This window comes from Vicugna pacos, unplaced genomic scaffold, assembly GCF_048564905.1.
Source record: "Vicugna pacos unplaced genomic scaffold, VicPac4 scaffold_19, whole genome shotgun sequence".
In the NCBI taxonomy this organism is placed as follows: domain Eukaryota; kingdom Metazoa; phylum Chordata; class Mammalia; order Artiodactyla; family Camelidae; genus Vicugna; species Vicugna pacos.
In genome coordinates, this window is record NW_027328740.1 from 48,808,143 (window position 1) to 48,830,324 (window position 22,182).

A 22,182-nucleotide genomic window follows, 5' to 3' on the forward strand; every position below is an offset into this window, starting at 1 on the left:
ATTCCACATATAAGTGATATCATATGGTATTTTTCTTTCTCTTTCTGGCTGACTTCACTTAGAATGATGATCTGCAGGTCCATCCATGTTGCCACAAATGCATTTTTTTATATTTTATGGCTGAGTAATATTCCTTTGTATAAATATCTCACTCCTCACCAGTCAGAATGGTCACCATTAAAAAGTCCACATACAATAAATGCTGGAAAGGGTGTAGAGAAAAGGGAACCCTCCTACACTGCTGGTGGGAATGTAGTTTGGTGCAGCCATTATGGAAGACAGTATGGAGATTCCTCAAAAGCCTAAAAACAGACTTACCCTATGATCCAGCAATCTCACACCTAGCCATATATCTGGAGGGAACTCTAATTTTAATATGAACACCCCAATGTTCATAGCAGCACTATATACAATAGCCAAGGCATGGAAACAGTCTAAATGCCCATTGACAGGTGACTAGGTAAAGAAGTTGTAATATATTTATACAATGGAATACTACTCAGCCATAAAAGATGATAAAATAATGCCATTTGCAGCAATGTGGATGGACCTGGAGATTGTCATTCTAAGTGAAGTAAGCCAGAAAGAGAAAGAAAAATACCATATGCTATCAGTCATATGTGGAATCTAAATAAAAGATCAATGAACTTATTTATAAAACAGAAACAGACTCAAAGACATAGAAAATAAACTTATGGTTACCAGGGCAAAGGGGGTAGAAAGGGATAAATTGGGAGGTCGAGATTTGCAGATACTAACTGTTATATATAAACTAGATAAACAACATATTTTTACTGTATAGCACAGGGAACTATATTTGACATCTTGTAGTAACTGATATGAAAAAGAATATGTGTATTGATATGTATGACTGGACTATTATGCTGCATACCAGCAATTGGCATATTGTAACTGACCATACTTAATTAAAAAAACAGACAGATTGAATGAAGGGACTCTTTACAGATCCATAGACAGGCTATGGGACACTGGTAAGGGATGGGTGTTCTCAAAGCTTGCACAGCAGGGAGCTGATTCTACCCTTGGCTGCAGGACCCAGGAAGACAGCAGTTATGGGGACTGGAGAGGTTCCAGTTCCAGCAGGGAACTACCCAGCAACCTCCTATAAAGGTTCACCTCCCAGTAGGCAGGGAGCTGGGATCCACTTCCCACCTCATTCTCCTGCCTCTGAGCTCCACCCCATGTCACCCATTGTCCAAACACACCTCAGAAGCCAGACAGCAAAAGAGCCTGGAGATGCCACCCATCTAGTTCAGCATTGGGGGCTGGCGAGGGCGGAAGGTGCCAAGAGTGCTTCTGGGAGGTCAGAGTCACAGCATTGTGCACATAGTTGCAAACAGCTCAGAGACGTAAAGGTGAAATGAAACATGAAGGTAATAAACATTGCACTGTATATTTCACACAAATCACGTTTGATCACCTTTTAAATTTCCTTAGATTAAATGAATATTTTAGTGCTACACATACTGGATTATTTAAAAAATATTTCCATCAGGTTAATACTGACTTGTTCAGAGAATGAGTAGAAAAAGTGTAGAAATTGGAACATTAGACCTCTTGCGGCATATTGTACCATACTATAGAAACACTTTCTTCTTTGGAGTGTTACTTTTTACTGGCAAGAACGGTATTGTGTAAATGTCATCTTAGAAATATATTGCGTGCATCAATGTCAAGGCTGTAATATTTTTTCCATATGGGAGGGAGTAAGTCTCATAAGAGTTACCTTCGTTATAGATTCTCCAAGGTAACTCGCAGCTGTCTGCATGGACCCTTAAAAACCCTGCACAACTGAACATAAATTATTTGAAATGCTTTTATTGGCAAATACACTGTGAAATCCTTGTCTTGATTGTGGCAACTGCTTTTTAAGCTACTTGGAAATGTTTGTTTCTTAAAAGCAGTATAAAAACTCAAAAATTGATCTACAATTTTAAATAGAATATATATATACATGTGTATATGTGTGGGGTGTATGTGTGTGTTCTTACAGAAAATATGTCAGGGTGATGCCAGCAATTATTCTTTTAATACTTAATGTGTTGTGAGATTATACACCACCTGTGCAAAACAGTATTTTGTCTACTGTCTTATTGAACAAAATGCAATACTATGGAATCTACACAAAGTCTGAGTGTTTGGAAATCAGAAAATAAGTGTGAAATCCTACTAATGAAGGGCTTCAGATTTTTATTGACTACAAGATTCATAAATTGCTATATATAAGCATAAAATTAAAATATTTATAAAATTTATAAGATGCTATATATAAACATAAGATTAAAATATTGGGGGTCATGGAATTTGTAGGAAAGTATCTAATATTTAACTGTGTCTTTGAGATGCGTTCAAAAAAGTGAGTAAATTAAATTGGCTGAAAAGGAATTTGCACGCAGTGTATAGATAACTCTATGCAGAGTAAACTTGTAAAATTACCATCGATCAGTGGTAATTTCTGCTGAGGAGGATGGGGTGGCTGTGCGTGGAACCAAGGATGTGTGTGTGTGTGTGTCTGCATTTGGGTTTGTTTGTGTCTGAACTCAGTGTTGTGGGTTTTTTTCCAGGATTGTTCTATCTTAAAATATTATCTCCCTCTGTGCCCACAAGTTTATTCATATTTGTCAACCAATTTGTCTCAATTTTGGGTTTAGAAAAACGGTCACCACAGGCGTACAAGCTTTAGGTAAGATTGGAGCCATCCTCTCGCCTTCCTATTGTACGTCTGGTTAACACCTAGCATACAAAGTAGACAGTGCACACTCCCAAAGTGAGGGCTGTCACGGAACAGACACAGAAGGTCAAACAAACACTTGAAGCCGGTCAGGGGCACATGCTGTGCACCGGGAAGCAGAGAATCAATCATGGGGTTGGAGACGGGAGCTTGGCTCTAATCCAAACCAGGGTGAGCTAATGGGATATCACACGGAGAGAGGTCTGAGGAAGACTTTAACCCAACAGCACTGAGAGGAAGCACCCAATTTGTGCTCTGATTTTCAAACAGAACACTCTTAGCAACAGATTTCTAAGTAGCACAGTGGGAATGCTGCGTTTCTGTCACTTTGAAAAATCATCTTATTTCACGAAGCATACAAATTTCTTGGTAAACAAAACCCACTTAAGATAAAGCTAATGAGGCATTTAGTGAAGAGGAAGATGTGTGAAAATTATACAGTGCTGGAAAAAAAGGTCTTTTATTCTTGGAGTTTAGGAGACGCAGAACAATACATTGTGCCATGAGGGTAGTTTCCCATTGTCATCATCTCCTATTGTGTGGGTCCACAGACGTGTGTCATCCTTCACAGACGAAATTACTGCTGGAAGAATGGAGACAAAAAAATGGGACAAAGTATTCCACCTTAGAAAATTACATCCAGAATCTGTAGACAGCGTCTCAGAAAGTAGGTTTCATTCAAACATGAAAGTTACTCTGAACCCTTCCAAGAAATGCTCAGAAGTCATTTTGAAACCTTTCAGTTTCCGTGAACTATTACAGCACATTTATAGAAGGTAAGTGAATGTTAGTGGATCTTTAAAAATTATAGTGCTTTATTTTTCCAAGCATCTCCTTAAAATGCAGAGCAATGCCATCGAGGCAGCTTTAAGATCTAAAAAAATGTTAGAATCCTCTTTATCTAACCATTGCAGGCAAGGAAAAAAAAACCCCAAAAAACTGCTTAGTGCCTACTTATGAAATGCTCCCAAAGACAAAGATCTTAAAAACTGGAGATGGTAAAAATACAGTTTCAAACACATGGTGCCCTTTACTGCACTACCAAGCTCCATGCTGAGTTGGCAGCCTCAACGTATTAGAAAAAATGGCCCAGAAATGTATGGAGTTCCCCTCTTTCCTCAGAGTCAGAGTCACTGAAACAGGGGTGCTCGGGCACTCAGCCCACTGTGCTCACTCTGGGATGGTTGTGAAAAAACTGACTTGCAAAATTTCCCCAGACAGAAAAATACAGCAGACACATAGCTTTCACTATCTGGAGGACTAAACTGGTTCTTTAGATTTTAAACAAATGTTCTAGGTACATCTAAAGGCCAGATGTGTAAACATTTCATGTTCCTGCCAACCAGACTGAAGGGAAGAGCCAAGGTGACTGCTCTGTTATTTATATATTTATCCCTTTTGTTTGTATTTTTCACAAGACTGGTAGATCATCTTTCATCTGTTTACAGTGTATCATGACGAAGTTTCCAATACTATAAGCATAAAAGGATGCCAGATCTTAATGTTTTGAGGCAGAGTCCACATCTGGGGCTGTCTAAGAGCTTCGGTGTTGAGATGTAGTTTACTGGTGAGAAATCGATTGTGCATTATACGTAAAAAAAGTTCAATATGCTATTCAATAAACTCACTTAAAAATGTACACAAAAGCCCCTTTAATATTCAATTTCATTTGATAAGGAGCATTGCTCCTACAAAACTGTGGGTCTGGACCAAATGAAATTAATTTAAAAGTCAACATATCTTCCAATAATGACAGGTGGTAAAATGATGTGCAAAGTACCCAGACAGACATCTACACTAAAACAATCTCAGATGGTACAATCCTAGGTGGGAGACTAGTATAAATTGTCTGCTGATGGAAGGATGGTTGAAGCAGTGCCCTATGTTTACATATTTTGTGTAATTGTCTCAATTTTTCCTTACAGAAATCCTTTGTAGTACAGATTCAGAATTCATGTTTTCCAGATTATAGGTTATGGTCCCCTGACCTCCAGGATCTTTTGGAGAATCACGGGGAAACAGGATGCACTGAATGGTTTTAAGGTAATAATGCAGAGAATGGCTAATTACACATGCCTCATTTAGTAATAAACAGTATAAGTAGCTACATTTTTGTAGTTTTGTAGATGAGTTCATTAGTGGCCTCTTTTTTCTTTTCTTTTTTTGATTTAGATTCCACATATGAGTGATATATGGTATTTTTCTTCCTCTTTCTGGTTGACTTCACTTAGAATGATGACCTCCAGATCCACCCATATTGCCGCAAATGGCATTATTATTATTATTATTATTATTATTATTATTATTATTATTAATCATTGAGTAGTATTCCATTGTATAAATATACCATGACTTCCTTACCCAGTCGTATGTTGATGGACATTTAGGTTGCCTCCAGGTCTTGGCTATTGTTCTTGTGTTTCTGTGAGCAATGGGGTGCATATGTCTTTTTGAATTAGGGATGGGAAGGGATAAATTAGGAAGTTTGAGATTTGCAAAGGTTAACCATTATACATAAAAATAGATAAAAACAAATTTCTTCTGTCTAGCATGGAACCATATTCAATATCTTGTAATAACCTTTAATGAAAAAGAATATGAACATGACTATATGTATATATATTTGCATGACTGGGGCATTGTGCTGTGCACCAGAAATTGACACACTGTAACTAACTATACTTAAGTTAAAAAAAAGTTTTAATAAGTGAATGAATTTCAGTGGATTTTTCATAATATTCACACAGATGATGGTGACTAAGAAGACTGTTAAAATTCTTTACATTCTAGGGCAGTCTTGTTTTTCCCAAGAGTGGACTGAGATGTTCCATGGTGGTTTAAGGAAGGCATAGGGCACTTTTCACACTTGCTGGAAAACAAACCCTTCTAAAGTCAGAAATTGCCCCACTGACTAGTTCTAGCTTAAAAGTTAATTTGCCAATCTCTTTGTGTTTTTGAATCTCCATTTTTTCCAGGTTATGTATGATATAAACCAATAAGGGTTATTGAGACTAGTGATAAAAGTATCTCCTTCTTGAAACAAGAAATAGGTTAAATGGACCAGCAACTGTTAGGAAAGTTAAGTGTTACTATCCATCCACAAAAAATATGGTAATAAACTCGTGTTCCTTACCTGCCAAGTGAAGAGGAGAGGGGTGTAACTCGATTTACCTCAACAAGGCATTTTGAGTTTTACAAACATAAGAAAAATTTCATTTTAATTAAGCCATTTGACAGTCTTGTCAAAATACCTTGGCTAATTACATTAATTCACTCTTTTTGGTCATTGAGTTAATGTGGGCAACAGACATCTCTTTCACCTTAATTCTCCCATTGTCTAAATCTTTTTCTTTGTTTTTTTTTTATAACAAGTATTATATTTTTTTAAGTCTGTTCTAGCTTGATAACTGGGGTAAGGGAACATTCTTCACTGAACAAACAGAAAATCAGTGGACAATTATCAATCTACTCAGCATCTTCCTGCCTTTCAAGGAGTTTCCACACTTTCTTCTCATCCTCTGTCCAGACTCCCTAATGAGTTTTTGCACCAGGTGAGTCCTCACAAGGAAATGATTTCCTGCCACAGCCCCGATATCAGCCATCTCTCTTGACAGCTCTCTTTATCAAATGAGGGAAGAAACTCTCCAGGGATTGGAGTCACCTCCTTCTCTGTCCTCCTCTTCTAAATCAGTAAGGTAATTCAAAGTCAGCCCCGAGGAAGACAAAAGCAATTGGCTAGCTTGTCTTCACTTCTGCACTGCCAATATAGTCATCACATCCATCGCTCAAGATATCCTCATGGAAAGGACAAATGATTGAATGAATGAGTAACTAAAAGTGATTCATCCTGTCTATACCTTTGAGGCTGCCTGCTTATGATGTGGTTTGATGTCCTCACATGCTCTTAGAGAAAATGCTCTAAGTGGAAAAGGAAGGCTATCATGGCTTCGTAGACAATGGAGAAATTTATCATTGAATACGTGACTTCTTAGCGACTTTAGATTATACCACGGGGAGCATTTCACTGAATGGGCTGTATGCGAGTTTGGCCCATGACAACTATAATAATCAAAATTAGATTATTATTATGTTTCAAACTTGTCAACACAGAAATATATTTTTGAATAGATTTCTTCTCAGATGACAGATTCCTTCCTCCCCTTTCCAATTTACTATGCAAAAAATATATTAAATCATCTTTATTAATAGTTAATTTTTCCCCACTTGGGGGAAATAACATAAGGTGGAAAGGCCATATAATTCATCTGCAGAAAGAGTTAGTGGGATGAGAATTCCACAGGAAAGATACAGAGAACCAATTAAAGTAATGGAACCCATTAAATGTTTCCATTGCATGAGTGTTTTGCTTACAGTGTCAAATTAAGGAGAGTCCCATAGCGGTCAAGACCGTGTCTCTGCAGTAGACATCTGCGCATGTTGCAGGCTAGAATCCAGACTCTGCTACTAACCAGAGTTATGAGTTTAGCAAGTTATTTCACCTCAGCTTCTTCTCCAGTCATTGGGTTTATAACCAAATGGTTTATTCAAAGGGATAACTCTTATTGAGTGTTCATAATATTATCTACAGGTAATGTACATTCAATAGCAATTTTAGTACTATTAGTAAAATAAATATTATCCACTAACGCAGGATGCTGTAGCCTTTGGGTGAAGAAGGGTACGCATTTCTAAGAAACAACAGGAATCAACTGTTATTCTTTGACCACAAGGTTAAAGCCCAAAGCATATGACAAGTGGAACGTGTACTGATGGTGGTTCTGATCTGTATGATGGGGATGCACTTAAAATGCTGGTTAGAAAGTGAAGATACCAAGTAAGAAGGACCCATTGTGGCAATTTCCTGCAACCACAAACTTCATGCAGTTTGGGTGAAGGTTCTCGACAATCATTTTCCAATCCCACTGGCCCGAATCCATATGTCTTCAACCCTAGATTATAATATTTTCTTTAAAATATTCTCCTGTCTCCAGACATTGTCCATCAAACCTAAAACTTGCTCATCAATTTGCAAATTAATGTTCAGAAAGCACTGTTTCAGTAGTGTCCCCCTTGAGTTTCAAAACCATCGATTTCTCCACTGCCTATAAACAAAGTGCAAGTTCTTTAACCTTCACTCAAAAATCCCCGTATTACCCCCAATTTTCATATCTGAATCTAGCCTTTACTTACTATCCTTTTAAAACCATATTACAGCTAGCATATACTCTAGACATCTCGCCATTACAGTCCATCAGATACGATACTGCACACAGCCTTATGCATCCAGTCTTTTACATTCTGTGTCTGATACATTCCTTGAGTTGGATGATGCATCTAGTAAATATTTGAATTTACATGAAATTCTCAACAGAGTGATTTGTATTAAGTACTTTTTGACACAATGATAGGACAATTTGTCAATGTTCAAACTCAGGTTGGGAGGCCCCTGTTCCAGAGATTATAACCAGCTCAGACAAAAATTAGTCACCTCGTACCCTTCCCTCTTTCCCATCTTCAAAGCCCCTGGTAATCATTTTTCTTAAATAGATTTGTATATCTGGTTTCTCTTTTTCTGTATATCCTCCTTCGGCTGGTTAATTGTGAGGATGTTCTAAGTGGTCTCCCTCCTTCCAAATTGGTCTGTCCTCTGCCTTGCTCAGTGCTTCCAGGCTGGTTGTACCCAAGCTCTACTCCATGAATATTCTGCAATGGTTTCTTATCCCATGAAGCACCAAATCCAAACTCTTTCACAAGACACTCAAAGTTCATAGGCTGTGATCTTCACCCTCCTCCACCTCTTACATTCTCTCTCTACTGCATGTAGTAATTGCAGGTGTGCAATATTATATCATTTCTGAGCACTGATCTTTGCTCATTATGGCAGTCAGACCCCAGGGTACTGCCAATAATTCCCAAACTCTGGTGGGCATGCTTTTGTATAACTCCTGTCCCTGGATTTTGGTTGGAAACTGTCATTTGTTTCTAATCAATAAAATTTGGCAAAAGTGGGGCTATCACTCCTGTGATCAAGTTACATTATATAGTAAAGGTTAAGGGATTTTGCAGATGTAGTTAAAGTCTCATATAAGTTGATTCTGAGTTAATAAAAAGGGAGACTGTCTCAGGTGGGCCTGGCTTAATCAGATGAAAGCCCTTAAAAGTGAGTGGCTACCTTTATGGCTTTGTAGAGGTGAACATCCACGTTTGAAATGCCCATGGAGAAGGGAGCTTAAGGAAGCTTTCAGACCCCTGGCTCCATCCAGTGACAAATCAGGACATCAGCCAACCAGCCACAAGAATATTAATTCTGCCAACAAACTGAATGAGCTTGGAAACCAGTTCTTCCCCAGTCATGCCTCCAGATGAGAATGCAGACCAGGACAACACCTTGACTGCAGCGACATGAGACCCTGGGTAGACGGACTCAGCTAGGCATGCCCAGACTCCTGCCATGGGGATGCTGTAAGATAACAAATGTGTGCTGTTTCAAACCACCTAACAGGTTGTGCTCTGTGATGCAGCAATAGATAACAATAAATCATACAATTATTTTTGCCTGCAACATGTTTTCACCCTACTCTCTACTCAGGTCTGCATCTCACTAAAATAATCCTTTGAGAATCAACCTAAATATCACCTCTTCTGTGAATCATTTTCTCACTTACTAGCATGGGTTAATTACACCTGCTCTGTGCTTTCAGTGTTTTCTACAAATCCTTATTGATACTCAACATGCTAAACTAGAATTTGATTTTACACATGTGTTTCTTACAGTTAAAAAATGATTTCCTTGAGAGGAGACTTCATGTCTAAGCAAACACTCAGCGTATGCATTTGAATATATTTAAATAATATAAATATTTAACACAATATTTAAATAATAATTAATATTACATTAGATGCTCTAATGTCATTTGGTATTATGAGCACAATTTTGTGGATTCTTATGGTACTTGAACTATCTATTAAATATCTCAGAATACTTTGCTTTAAAAAAGAGAGGGAAGTAGAATTCTTAGAAAAGGAGAGAACAGAAATTGGGAAAATTCAGGGAGAAGAGAAAAAATTTCATCTTAAAGGATAATTTTTTAAAAATAAATTGATGCATTTTATTAGACCCAAGAAATATTTGTTTATTTATTTATTTATCCAACTACATTTGTGTTTTTTATTCAGTTATTTTAAACTGAAGTACAGTCAGTTACATGTCAATTTCTGGTGCACAGCACAATGTCCCAGTCACGAATAACTTTTTAAAAATGATAGTTGGACATGAATATATTAGTTTCAAGCAGTGACTTGATCTCGATCAGAATGAGTTCTAAATTTTACTGTTACTCTGAAATGAAATAAGATGAGATGAATTAAAATGAGAAGAAGAAAACGGTTACCATTTCTGGAGTTCCGACACAGTATACCTGATGGTGATTTCATGGTGTCTGATGGATGACATGTGAGATGAAGCTTCAAAACCCACAAAACAGGGGTTAGACTAACGGTAGGTAACGAACACTAAAAGCGTAAACTAAGTGCGAGGAGTCTGATGCACACACGCCGTGAGGAGTGGCGTGGCTGGGTTTACACGGATCCATCGCACTCATGGAGGGAGGGCAGGCATTTGTCCTCTTCCTGGTGACAAGGCTTTCAGAGATGGTGCCGTGCACCAATGACCCATGGAAGGTACTGTCTCATAACCCACAGTTCCCTTCTATCAGAGGAAGACGTGTGAAACGTCTGGAACTAGCAGAACATTGGCGGATTATCCACCAGGGTGATGTCATATGGTCCACGAGATGATTTATCTTCAGATGAAGGATTTAATTGTTTTAATAGAAAGAGAATGCTGATCAGCTTCAGCAATGCCATGTGCAAGGGCTTCTCGCTACATCTTATCTCAGCTTATAGAAACTCACTTCCACATAGACATTTTGATAGTCGTGAAACAATAAATCAGGTAAGATATCAATAACATGTATTTTCCAGAGTGGTGATTGTTTACCCGCAATTGTACAGCTAGTAAGTCACAAAGCAGAACACAGCTTTCTGCAGTGGGTTCTGAGATCTTCTGCATTGGAACTGACCATGTGCCAATCAGCCAGTGCATCACCTTAACTCTAACCCTAACCCTTCATGTGAGGTGAGGAACCATCTTCTGCTATTTCTGTACAGCTGACAATTCTCTGAAACAAAGGCCACAGAATTTGGAGTGAAAATATCAGCCTATTTGTTATCCTTTAATGTCCAGGAAAATGTCTTCTAAAAAGATTTAAGCAAAACAACAGAGACCTGAATTAAGGGATTTCTTACTTTGCCACAGCTAGCTCTAAAACCGTGGGTGTGTCCACTTCCATGTCTCAACTTCCTCACTTGCAAAACTGGGTTACTTATTCCTGCCCTGCCTGCATCACAGAGCAGTTGTGGAAATGTTATGGACTAATGTGGGTGAGACCTGTCTGGAAGCCACATGATGCCTGAGAACTCTAGCCACAATTTCCACCCTACACAGAATCCATTCCTCAATATTTGAGTTGATTATTCAGCCAGACTCCTTGAATCATGGGGGGAAAAGCACATTATTGAAACCCTTTCTTTCATTTACTAACGTAGACTATTCTATTTCATGCTTTATAAAATGTTAAGTTTATTTTTAAAGGATCAGGATTCATCAGTATCAAAGGAAAAGAATGAAGTGCTTGACTGTGGTTGTATTTCTCCGTACATAGGACCAGATAGCCCTCACTCAGCTAACTGAGATTAATCAAGCACAAATAGCATTTAAAAAAAATTCTATTTCATTACTTGTAAATTAAAGTGTACGTATAAATTATATGTATGTGTGTATATATATGTAACATGAGAATGAGAGAGGGGGAGAGAGATGGGGGATCTCTACTACCATTTCCCTTTGCGGGCCTTGGAGATGAAGAAAGGGCCATGAACCAAGGACTGTGACAGCCTTTAGCAGCTGACAGTGGCCCTCACTTTTTAGCCAGTGCAAAACCAGAGGCTTCAGTGTTACAGCCACAGAGAACTTAACTTCTGCCAACAACTCAAGTGAGCAAGACATGGGTTCCCCCTTAGTTCTCCCAGAGAGAAACACAGCCTGCTGACACCTTGATTTTAGCTTGGTTAAACTTGTGAATTTTCCCCTAGAGACCTGGAAAATAGCCAATCTGCGTTGTCTTCAGCAATCAAGTTGGTGGGACTTTGTTATGTCAGCAATAAAAAATGAATACAGTTCCATCAGAGACTATGAAAACAATTAAGGACGTAACAGATTCTCCACCCTTCGTCTTTCAGTTCCTAGGAAATGGTGGCCATTGGTCACAGGAAAACTGGTTTACCAGCCATTAGTGCTGTTCACAGATGTTCTGCTTCCTCTCTTCATCACATAATGAGGTTTACTGTCCCTGCCTCCTTGAAGTAAGGTCCAACTATGCCACTTGGTCAGCAGCATGCAAGCAAAGGCGTGCTACATCCAGAACGTCACCTGTCAGGTCTTTTTCAGTTCTTCCCTGTGATTAGAAATGTTCCAGATCTGTCTGTGTCTTTGATGAAATCAAGCAGCAGCAGAGTTCCCCACTAACTGGATGCCCATGAAGTGTGAATAATTGAGAAGGCAAAAAAAAAATTGTTCATTTGAAGTCACTACATTTGGGGTTTATTTCCATGGTGCAGCCCACCTTGTCAACCCTGACAGTTACGCTGATCCAAAAAAAAAGAAAAAAAAGCTCTCCCAGCGTTCTGGAGTTAATAATAGCCCAGCAGTCAGTTTCACGGTGTAAATTTACATTCAGGCGTATGCAGAGGGAGGAAATACAATTCTCTTGTTCTGTTTTGCCAAATTATGTAGAACTATAACAGTATAGACAGATTAGATGATATTATAAGAAAAATTTAACTTGAATTCATCTTCCAGCAACAGTGGGCTAGTTAAAGACCAACAGCTGAACAGCTGAGCAGTTGCTCCACTACTGAGAACACATAGTAAAGTGCCAGAGAGGAGGTATCAGGTAGCCACAAAGGGGTGAAGATGTGAGGGGACATAATTCAGCCCATAATACATCACCGACCCAACTGTGTGCTTGGGACATTCACCAAGATTGAAACATAGGGGCCATAAAATGACAACAAAATTAAAAGAATCTGGGAGACAAATCAATGAAGCTAGAAATTTATTTAAGAAAAAGAAACAGATCAATTCTCCTTATTTTCAAGAGTCATGTTCTTTAAAATGAACACTGGATAAATAAATACTGTATCATCCCTTCTAGGGAATATATTCATATTTATCCATCCCTCACATCAATTATACTCTTAAATACCAAAAATACTTATCCTGGTAGATTCTTTTTTCTTTATTTGCAAGGGATGTTCAGATGTTAAGTGACTTGCCAGGGGCTGCCCCACTAACAGGTGTCAGAGGTGGGATTCAAATGTGGTCCAATGGCCCCGAACCAGGGCTTCCTCACTTCCTCCCCGATCTGTCCTCTGGTCATTTCCATATGAGACCTGAAACAAGAGGGCAGCATGCGCCCTGGTTCTACCTTGGCTGGGACATAGGCATCATGTCTAAAATTTCTCAGCAATCTGTGCAAGTCTGTTGATGACCAGTAAATCAATCAGAGTATTGAGTTTGGGGTTATGAATACATTTTAGTGAGTATGCAAATTCTCAAATACAGAATCCACAAATAACTAGAAAGCAACAGACTTCTGAAAACCCAGTGGGTCAAAAAGAAATCACCATGGAAATCAAAAAATACTTTCAACAGCATATTAATATGCAAACAGCATATCAAAACTGGTAGGATGAAGCTTAATCAAAGCTTAGAGGAAAATTAACTGCATTCAGAGGCATAATTAGAAGAAAAGAAAGGGAGTGGTAAAAATAATAGAGAAAAGTAATTAAATTGATCAAACATGATAAATTAATTGAAAGAAAGACATTCTTTGAAAGGACCAATAAAATTGATAAACTTTGATCGATTTGGTGAGAAAAAAATTGGAGGGAAGACATAATTAATTAATATCAGGAATGAAAAGGAGATATTACTGCAGACAATATAGACATTACATGGTTCATAAATTTTGACAGACTTTTTAGTACCAGTGAATAATTTTATAGCAATAAATAAGAAATAGTAAAGGAAATAAAAATATCCTAGAGGAAAATATCCTAGAAAAATACAATTGAAGAAGAAAAATGGAACATATATATAGTTTTCTATTTTTAGTAAAAATAATTGAATCTAAAATTTAAAGCTTTTCCATGAAGAACACTCTTGTTCTAGTTGTCTTCATTGCTGAATTCTTGCAAACAATGTAGGAAAAATAAAACACACACCCACACTTTTCTGAATATTATTAGAAAAAGAGTGAAACTTCTCAACTCACTTTATGATCCAGCAGAAATATTGATAACAAACCCTAACAAAAATATTACAAAACAAGAAATACAGGTCCTTGTTTGTCATGAAAATGGACTCATATATGACAGAATGGAGTTCATAAACTGACCCACAGATGATATGGACACCTGATTTATGACAAGGACGTCAGAGCAGAGGAGTTAAGAAAGATGAGAATTTCAAAAACTTGTGCTAGGTAAATTGGACGTACATATGGAAATAAATCTGACCCCATCTTAAAACCATCAATTTCACATGGATGAAACGTCTAGATAATATAGATGATTCTTGCATTACCTTGGGATGGGGAAATATTTCATAAGCAAAATATGAAAAGCACAACTAAAGCTTAAGGAAAAGATTGTTGTGTTGAACTATTTTAAAATTAAGAACTTCATTTCACTACAGACACCATGAAGAAAGTGAAAAATCAAGGCACAAAGTTTCAGAAGATGCTGAGAACACTTTGACCTGAAATTAAACACATCTAGAATATATTAAGAAATTTTTCAAGTAACTAGGAAAATAGAGACAATTTAATAGCAAAATAGGCAACTTCATAGGTGAAGATTCTAGAAAGCCAATAAGAGTGTGAAAAGACTGTCAGCTTCATTAGTCATTTGGGAAATGCCAACAAAACCCATTGCAAGCCACCAGCATACACCATCCACTAAAGAGAAGACGAAAAAGATGGTGCTGTTAAGACCACGTATTGGCAATATTGTAGTAATGGAGGAATTACTAGACACTCTTGGGAGTGTAAATTATGTTCCATCCCTTTGGGAAGCTGCTTGTCAACATCTCATATGATTTAATATATTTGTGCAATTCAACTCCTAGGTACACACAACCAGAGGACATGAAATAGAATTCCAATAGAAGATTAAAACACATAAAAAGATTAGCAAGTGGATCAAAAAATCAGATGGATGGATAAAGCAGAGACTCTTCATGATGATGCAAAACAATGAGAAAGAATGAATTGCTACGTGTAAATCACACAGTAATCTCACGAAAATAATGAGCGAAAAAAAGCCTTTTAAAAAAGCACACTTTTGTGTAAGTATTAAAAAGCTGAAAAAACAAAACAAAACACTAAAACCACTCTAAGATATGAGAAGTTTGGAGATGAGTTAAGTTTGAATTGGGAGGGAGCACAAACTGGCACCGTGGCACACGGTATCCTGTCCTTGACCTGTGAGTTTGCTACGCTGGGGACTTGACATTGTGGCAACTGATTGAACTGCTCACTTATGGTTCATTTACTCTTCTGTAACTTTGTTATAATTCAATGAACGATTTTAAATGACTTTTAAATACTAAAGTATGACTTAAATTATTCAAAAACAATGATACATCCTGAGAACATACAGCAAGCCATTTCAGAAGAGGACCTTTAGAGATCACCTTCTGTCTCTGCTTTGCCGTCAGTCTACCTATCTCTAAAGATGGCAAACAGGTGAGTTATTTAGATAACTAACCCAGGGGAAAAAGGCAACATAAATATTGTAGTATCTGATTTCAGCCTGCTAGGCTGGAAAATTAATTTTGTAATTAAAAATTTAAATGTTATTACAAAGAGGGTGTGGTTTGGTTTGGGAATCACACTGAGTACATTTTATAAAGCAGAATAATTTTGCTAAGAAACTGTCATTTTTTTCAAAATTAGGTGATCCTAATTTTGCATATTGTTAATTATAACTATGAATTACCTGAAAAAAATCCGTCTCTTATCTAGTCATCCCCATATACTCTCAGTAATGAAACCCATATTAATGGAAATGCATTTTAAGTAATTACATTCTGAAATAGCTCTGAGGTTAGAAGCTTGTTTACTATGGACACAAAGAAAATAAAACTATTCAAGTTGCTTCTGTGAATGAAATTAGTGACAATACTTCTCTGTTTTGGAACTTACCCCATGGTTTGGATGCTGAAGAGTCAATTGAATCTAATTATGAGACTTCAAAATACTGCTACCCTAATAGTAAAGCATATAGTCATTTCTCACCAAAATATTACAGTCCTTAAAATTGTCACATACTAAAAAAAAATCAAAGGAATACTCATAATGTTATAAAGTTCATTGTATTCGGCTACTTCACAACAGTTTACTAACAATTTATCATAGAAAAATATAATGAATAATTATATTTTATACATTCAATTGTAATAATAAGCTCCCTTTGAATAAATATTCACTAGGTAACATTGAAAAAATTTACATTGAGGTTGTCAAAAGTTAGTAATCTTATCATCTCTTTTTATACCTAATCTTACACACATACGCACACACATTTTCTATTTCCTCTTTGGGTCTTACCAGATCTTACAGACTGCAGTCAAGTGCAGAGACAGACAAAGTATATGCATCGCATGCTGTGTTCATAAAGGCAAAATAGGCAAGTAGTGAACAGGCCTTAATCTGGTTATTTTTTAATTAATAAGACAACTACTCTGGGCTACACATATTTTTTAGTCCCTGTAGAGTTAACAACAGATATTCAAAGGAAAATCAGCATTCACAATAAGAGCAAAACTTTTTTTTAATAATAATTTAGCGTCTAAGGGCTTTCATGTAACTAATCTCGTTGTATAAAATTTCATGCACTTGTCAGGGCAGTTCTAGAGATGAGTAACTGACACCTCCAAAAAAATTACAGGAAAAACTCAAAGTTGTATCAACTGGTAGATGTAAATTGTAGCCTTTAATAACCAAAGTAATGTTTTCTCAGTACACTAGTTACTTTCTGAATTTATCGTGGCATATCACGAAATATACCAAGTAAAATTATGTTAATAAACATTCTTTCTGCTCACAAACATAAAATATACTCCAAATGCCTTCAGAATTCCTTAGTTCTAATCTTAGTGTCACTTTCAAACTCCTTCAGTGCCATCTTTAGTTTCTCAACTTCCAAGATGTATAAATATTGAAAATTGGACCGTGGAAAACTTTTTTACTAATTGGAACTAAATATTGAATAATTGATGAACTACTTAGAAATATTTTTGTAAGATTTAATAATTAGAGCCAACTGAGAAAAATGAGAACTCCAGTTTTCCTGAAGATTGGCTGTTGAGAAAAATCAATACATAAAAATCACAAATAACAAAGATGGATAGCAAGTTACTGCTTCCATGAGAAAAGGATTCTTTATTTTAGAAAACATATGTATGCAGAGATTCAGCCAATGGCAAATATTTGAAACATATAAAATGATTGCAGACATAGAAAGTGAGTTACTCAGTTGCTGTTCAGTAGAGTGTCAGTGTAAGGTGAAATGTGTGACTGTCACCGGATCTCGGCTGGAAAAGCACTTTAGAGATACTATTCAAGGTCAAGTGTACACTTGAAACTGAATTGCAACCACAGCTGAGGTGTAACTCTTCCTCAGTTATTGATTTTCCCCCCGTTACTCCAGAGGTTGACCGCAACTTTCTCTCTGCCTAGAGCAATCTGGAGAAAGGTGCTAGGCATGTAAGTCCTAGAGACAGAAAGTCCAGTTTTCAAAATCTATTTGCTACGTGACCTTGGGCAAGTTTAGCAAACTCTCTGAGTTTCAGTTTCCCCATCCGTAAAGTAGGAATCATCATAAAACCTATCTCATAAGGATGTGGGAAAAGTAAATGCAAGAAAAGGCTTTCTCACAGTACTTGCCACAGAGTAAGAACTCAACGTGTAATAGTCACTACTGCCGTGGTTGTTAATAACATTTCTGTTTCTCTTAGCCCTTGACTGTTACAACTGTAGAGCCACAGTCTCACACCCTCAGAGTCATGCTGGCCTGGTATTTTAGGTTCTCTGAGTGTTGTGATCTCTGAGAAACCTAGCTGGTTTGCCCATTCTTAACTTTTCTTATACTTCTCATTAATAAGGCTGGATGAACCACCTAGTCTTTTCATACCTGGGACCACAAGTATCTCAGGACGAGGGCTGGGTAGTTTTTGAAATCAGTTTTCAACAGGTTGCTAGCTGCACTGTAATCTACTTAGTAAACTCTTGACAAACATTCTCAATCAGACCTCATGTTAATGTATTTTACTTGCTGGAGAATAGTATGGAAGGTGTTCTGGTTTGAGAAAAGGTTTGTTTTTTTTTTTTTTTTTGAGGACTTGTATGAAACAAATTAAAATTAAAGGAGCGAGACCAGATTTTAGGGGTGTTTATTTAGGACATTAAGCTGAAGAATTTGGACCAATGATTGCAAATTTATTACATCTTTCTGGTTTACTCTGATGGGTTATTTACAGGCTTGCAAAATTTCTGAGTTAAAAATGCTTGTAAGAGCATGCGTCTTGTTTCTTCAAGAAAACTTACTGCCATCAATTATCAATGTTTTCCTTGAAATATGGAAGAACTCATGAGCTGTGTCTGCAATTCTGAGCTAGACTATACAGTCAGAAAGAGGAACTACAGAAATCTCAGTCTCAGGAGTCATAAGGAAGATAGATTTAGGTCAGCTCTATAGGGTAGATTGATGTGGCAAGGCTGAATCAGAGAGTAAGTGGTTGTTCAAATGAATCAGATTAGTTATTTGTAAACTTTTTCACAACATCTTTTTTGTTTTTCTAGAGTATTTATTTTGTAAAGATATCCTGATGTCTAAAACCAGCCTGCAGTCTTGAAGGTGAGCACTGCAGAGTAGATGCTTCTGTCGTCAAATTGACTCCTCATGGTGTATTAACAACCTACTCCAAAATCTCAGGGGCTTAAAGCCAGACACGTTTATTTCTCACTCATGATGCATGTTCACCAAATGCCAACAGGGGACCCCCCCACATCCTCCTCACTCGGGGACTCAGATTGATCAAACATCCACCATTTAAAAGAATCACACTGAAGAGAGAAGCGACACTTGCACAGTCTTACATTGATAAATAAATGTTCTTACCTGAAAGTGACACTGTAGCCCAGTGCCACTGGCCAGACTGGTCACGTGACTTTGCCCAAGAGAAGGCCTCGGGGGCAGTGACGTAAAATCCTTCCACGTGCCTGGCAGCAAAGATGGAGCAGATATGGAAGAGCATTAGACAAAAAGCTTTATTATACTGTCATAGAAAAACTACGTTTAACTTAAGTATTGGAAATACTTAAGGTATTGGAAAATCAATATTCCTCAACTGATGGAAAGAGAGCTCCCTACTAGAAAAATTAATAATGATGACATACTTGATGACCTTATCTCCAGGGGTCAGACACCTTCCTGTGGGCCATGATTTGATCTTACAACTCCATTCCAGTGTCAGCACAGACGATGTTGCAAGAGTAACCGATATGAAACCCGAGGCTTAGAAAGGTTAAGGGATCAGCATAAGCTGTGTGGCTGGTAAGTCAAGCAGCCATTGGTTTCCTATATTCAAACACTTCAAAGGAACATTTTAAATTAGTGTCTCCCGCTTTCATGCTCATGCAATTCACTTGACGATCTTACTAAAAGGAGATTCTGAATCAGTAGTTTTGGGTCCTGAGAGTCTGCATTTGTAACAAGCTCCCAAATGATGGCCGGATCGCTGATTCATGGACTGGCCTCTGAGCAGCAAGACTTTAGAGGAACCACAGGTCATTTCTGCACGTTGTCAGTCACCACCGTCTACATGACCTCTCTCCCATGTGGGAGGACCCTCAGAGGCAGTGCAGGAATCACATGTTGAATTGCACATATGTCTTTTAACTTGGTAAAACTTTGAGTAAAAACATTCCAAAATGCACAGATGATGAGTAAAGCCACATGTTAACTTTGAGACTGCATCGTCTGATTCCCCCTTTGAATTGCAGTGAGAGTCAGCTGATGTGTGTACCTGGTGTGTGCAGCGCCGAGTCCACACCCACGGAGGTCAGGGTTAAGGAGAGGGGGTAACTGTACTCTGACATAGTACAATCGTACACTTCATGGTGTTTAGGATAGGTTGGTAGCTATTAAGATGGGCACTTTGCAAAAAATGCATTTATTATTTTCTTACCTAGCTCTTCACGGAGAAATCACTGTTTGCCACCAGACTCCACATTTGACATTTTGAAAGGTACCTGTAGCTCTGTATCATAAATAACATCTTGAGGTCATTGCGTGCTGTTCAATTCAAAACAGAGGGGCTGAACAACAACAACAAAAATCACTGTTTCAAGGACAAAAGAAAAGACAATTGACTGAAAGAATTTTCTGGGGGCTGATTAGTCAGAGGGTCTTTGGGAAAAATTTGTCTGAGATTTGGTGGTCACGTTGCCTGCCAGACTCTTGAAAGGACACATCAGTCAGGTGTGACACGCTGCTGATTGCCTCATTAAATCACCATCACGGGCTACATTTGTCTCCTCAGGTCCAGTGGAAAAAAAATATGATGGCAAGCTCTTTTCAAATTTTCTTATTGAAGCTTCTCCAAATAAATCTATATTTTACGTTGAGCTAAGCTAATTAATCATCAAGTTCTACCCTTCATATCAAGATATTTAGAGTAGGTGCCATGCTTCCTTAAACAAGGTCAAAGGACTAGTTTTAACAAGCTGGAGAAACTTTCCCAATATTAACAATTCAGAAAGGTATTCCATAGACTGCAGTTCAAGGAAGATGGGAAAAAGTGAAGTTTACCATAGACTATTGGAGAAAGAATTCATTGTCCACAAAGTTTACCCTTGAGTTCAGTTACTACTGTAACTTTGTGTTCCTGGAAGATGTCAATTTTTGGTTTACATTATATTATAAGTGAAATAATTTAAGATGCTGAACATTTACAACTTAACTAGAAGGACAGATATGAAAATGTAACTTTTCAATATGTGAAATGCTGGTATACTTCAGGGATTCAGACACAATTAAGCATTTCTTAGATCCTACTCCATTTCAAAAGCTTAGAATAGGTGTTAGAAGGATAACAAAGCCAGCATTGATGCTAATATTCTTATCTTCATTATAGTGATAATTATCTTTCCTCCAAGACCTTAGAGATATTAAAAAAAATTCACCAATAACTACAAGAAATTATAATAGAAAAGAACAAGTCTGACTCCAGATTAGGTCTGTTTCTTTGGCTTTAACCCTGTGTCCTTTTTTCTAGGCTCAGTCTTGCTGGCTCCACATATTTTGTAAAAGTATGTTGCCTTTAGCCTGAAATAGACAGGAGAGTCTGTTCCCAAGGCTCTGAACTTTAAGGATGTTAACACTTTTGCACTCCTATAAAGATAACAAGTTGCAGAATAGAAAATAATTTTTGTTGTATTAGAGGTTTTACAGGGACACCATGACCTGATCCACATGGACAGTTACAAGAACAAAGTATGCCTGCACCAAGAAGTTTGCAACAACCAACCACACCCCCTCCCCTTCTTAGTATAAAAGAAGCCTGAATTCTGACTTGAGTAACATGGTTCTCCAAGTCATTAGCTTGCCATATACTCAGTCTGCTGGCTTTCTGAATAAAGCTGCTATTCCTTGCCTCAACAATTGTCTCCTGATTTACTAGCCTGTTGTGCAGTGAGTGGACCGAGTTTGGACTAGGTAACAAAATAGGATGGTATCAATTTATATTGCCACTAGTTGTATATAAAAAGTGGCTATTTGCACATTATTTGCACTGTTTCCATTATTTAACTTTTTCTAAGAGAGAGATATCTCAATTTGGAGAGTTTTTTTTAAATGTGTTTTTTAAAATTTGTATTTATTTTGTGAATCGCTTGTTCATTTTGCAGGTCGTCATCTTTCTATTATTTACTTAGAAACTATTCTGGTACTAATATACAACATTGCTATATTTGCAAAATGTTTGTTACCCCGTCAAGATATACAAGGATTCAAAAATCAGTCATTGAGAAGTTTTCAGAGCTGTATTAGATTCAGCTTGGCTACATCAGTATAATCTGTAAAAATAAGAATACCTGCTTTCGTAGAAGCAGTGAAGGTTATACAAATTATTAGAAAATAATATGCCAGATTTAGAGGCACACTCTGTAATCATTTAAGGTACAGATAATCTCATCTTATAGAAACTCTTTTAGAGATAGAAAAGGAGGTAAAAATCTCCCACC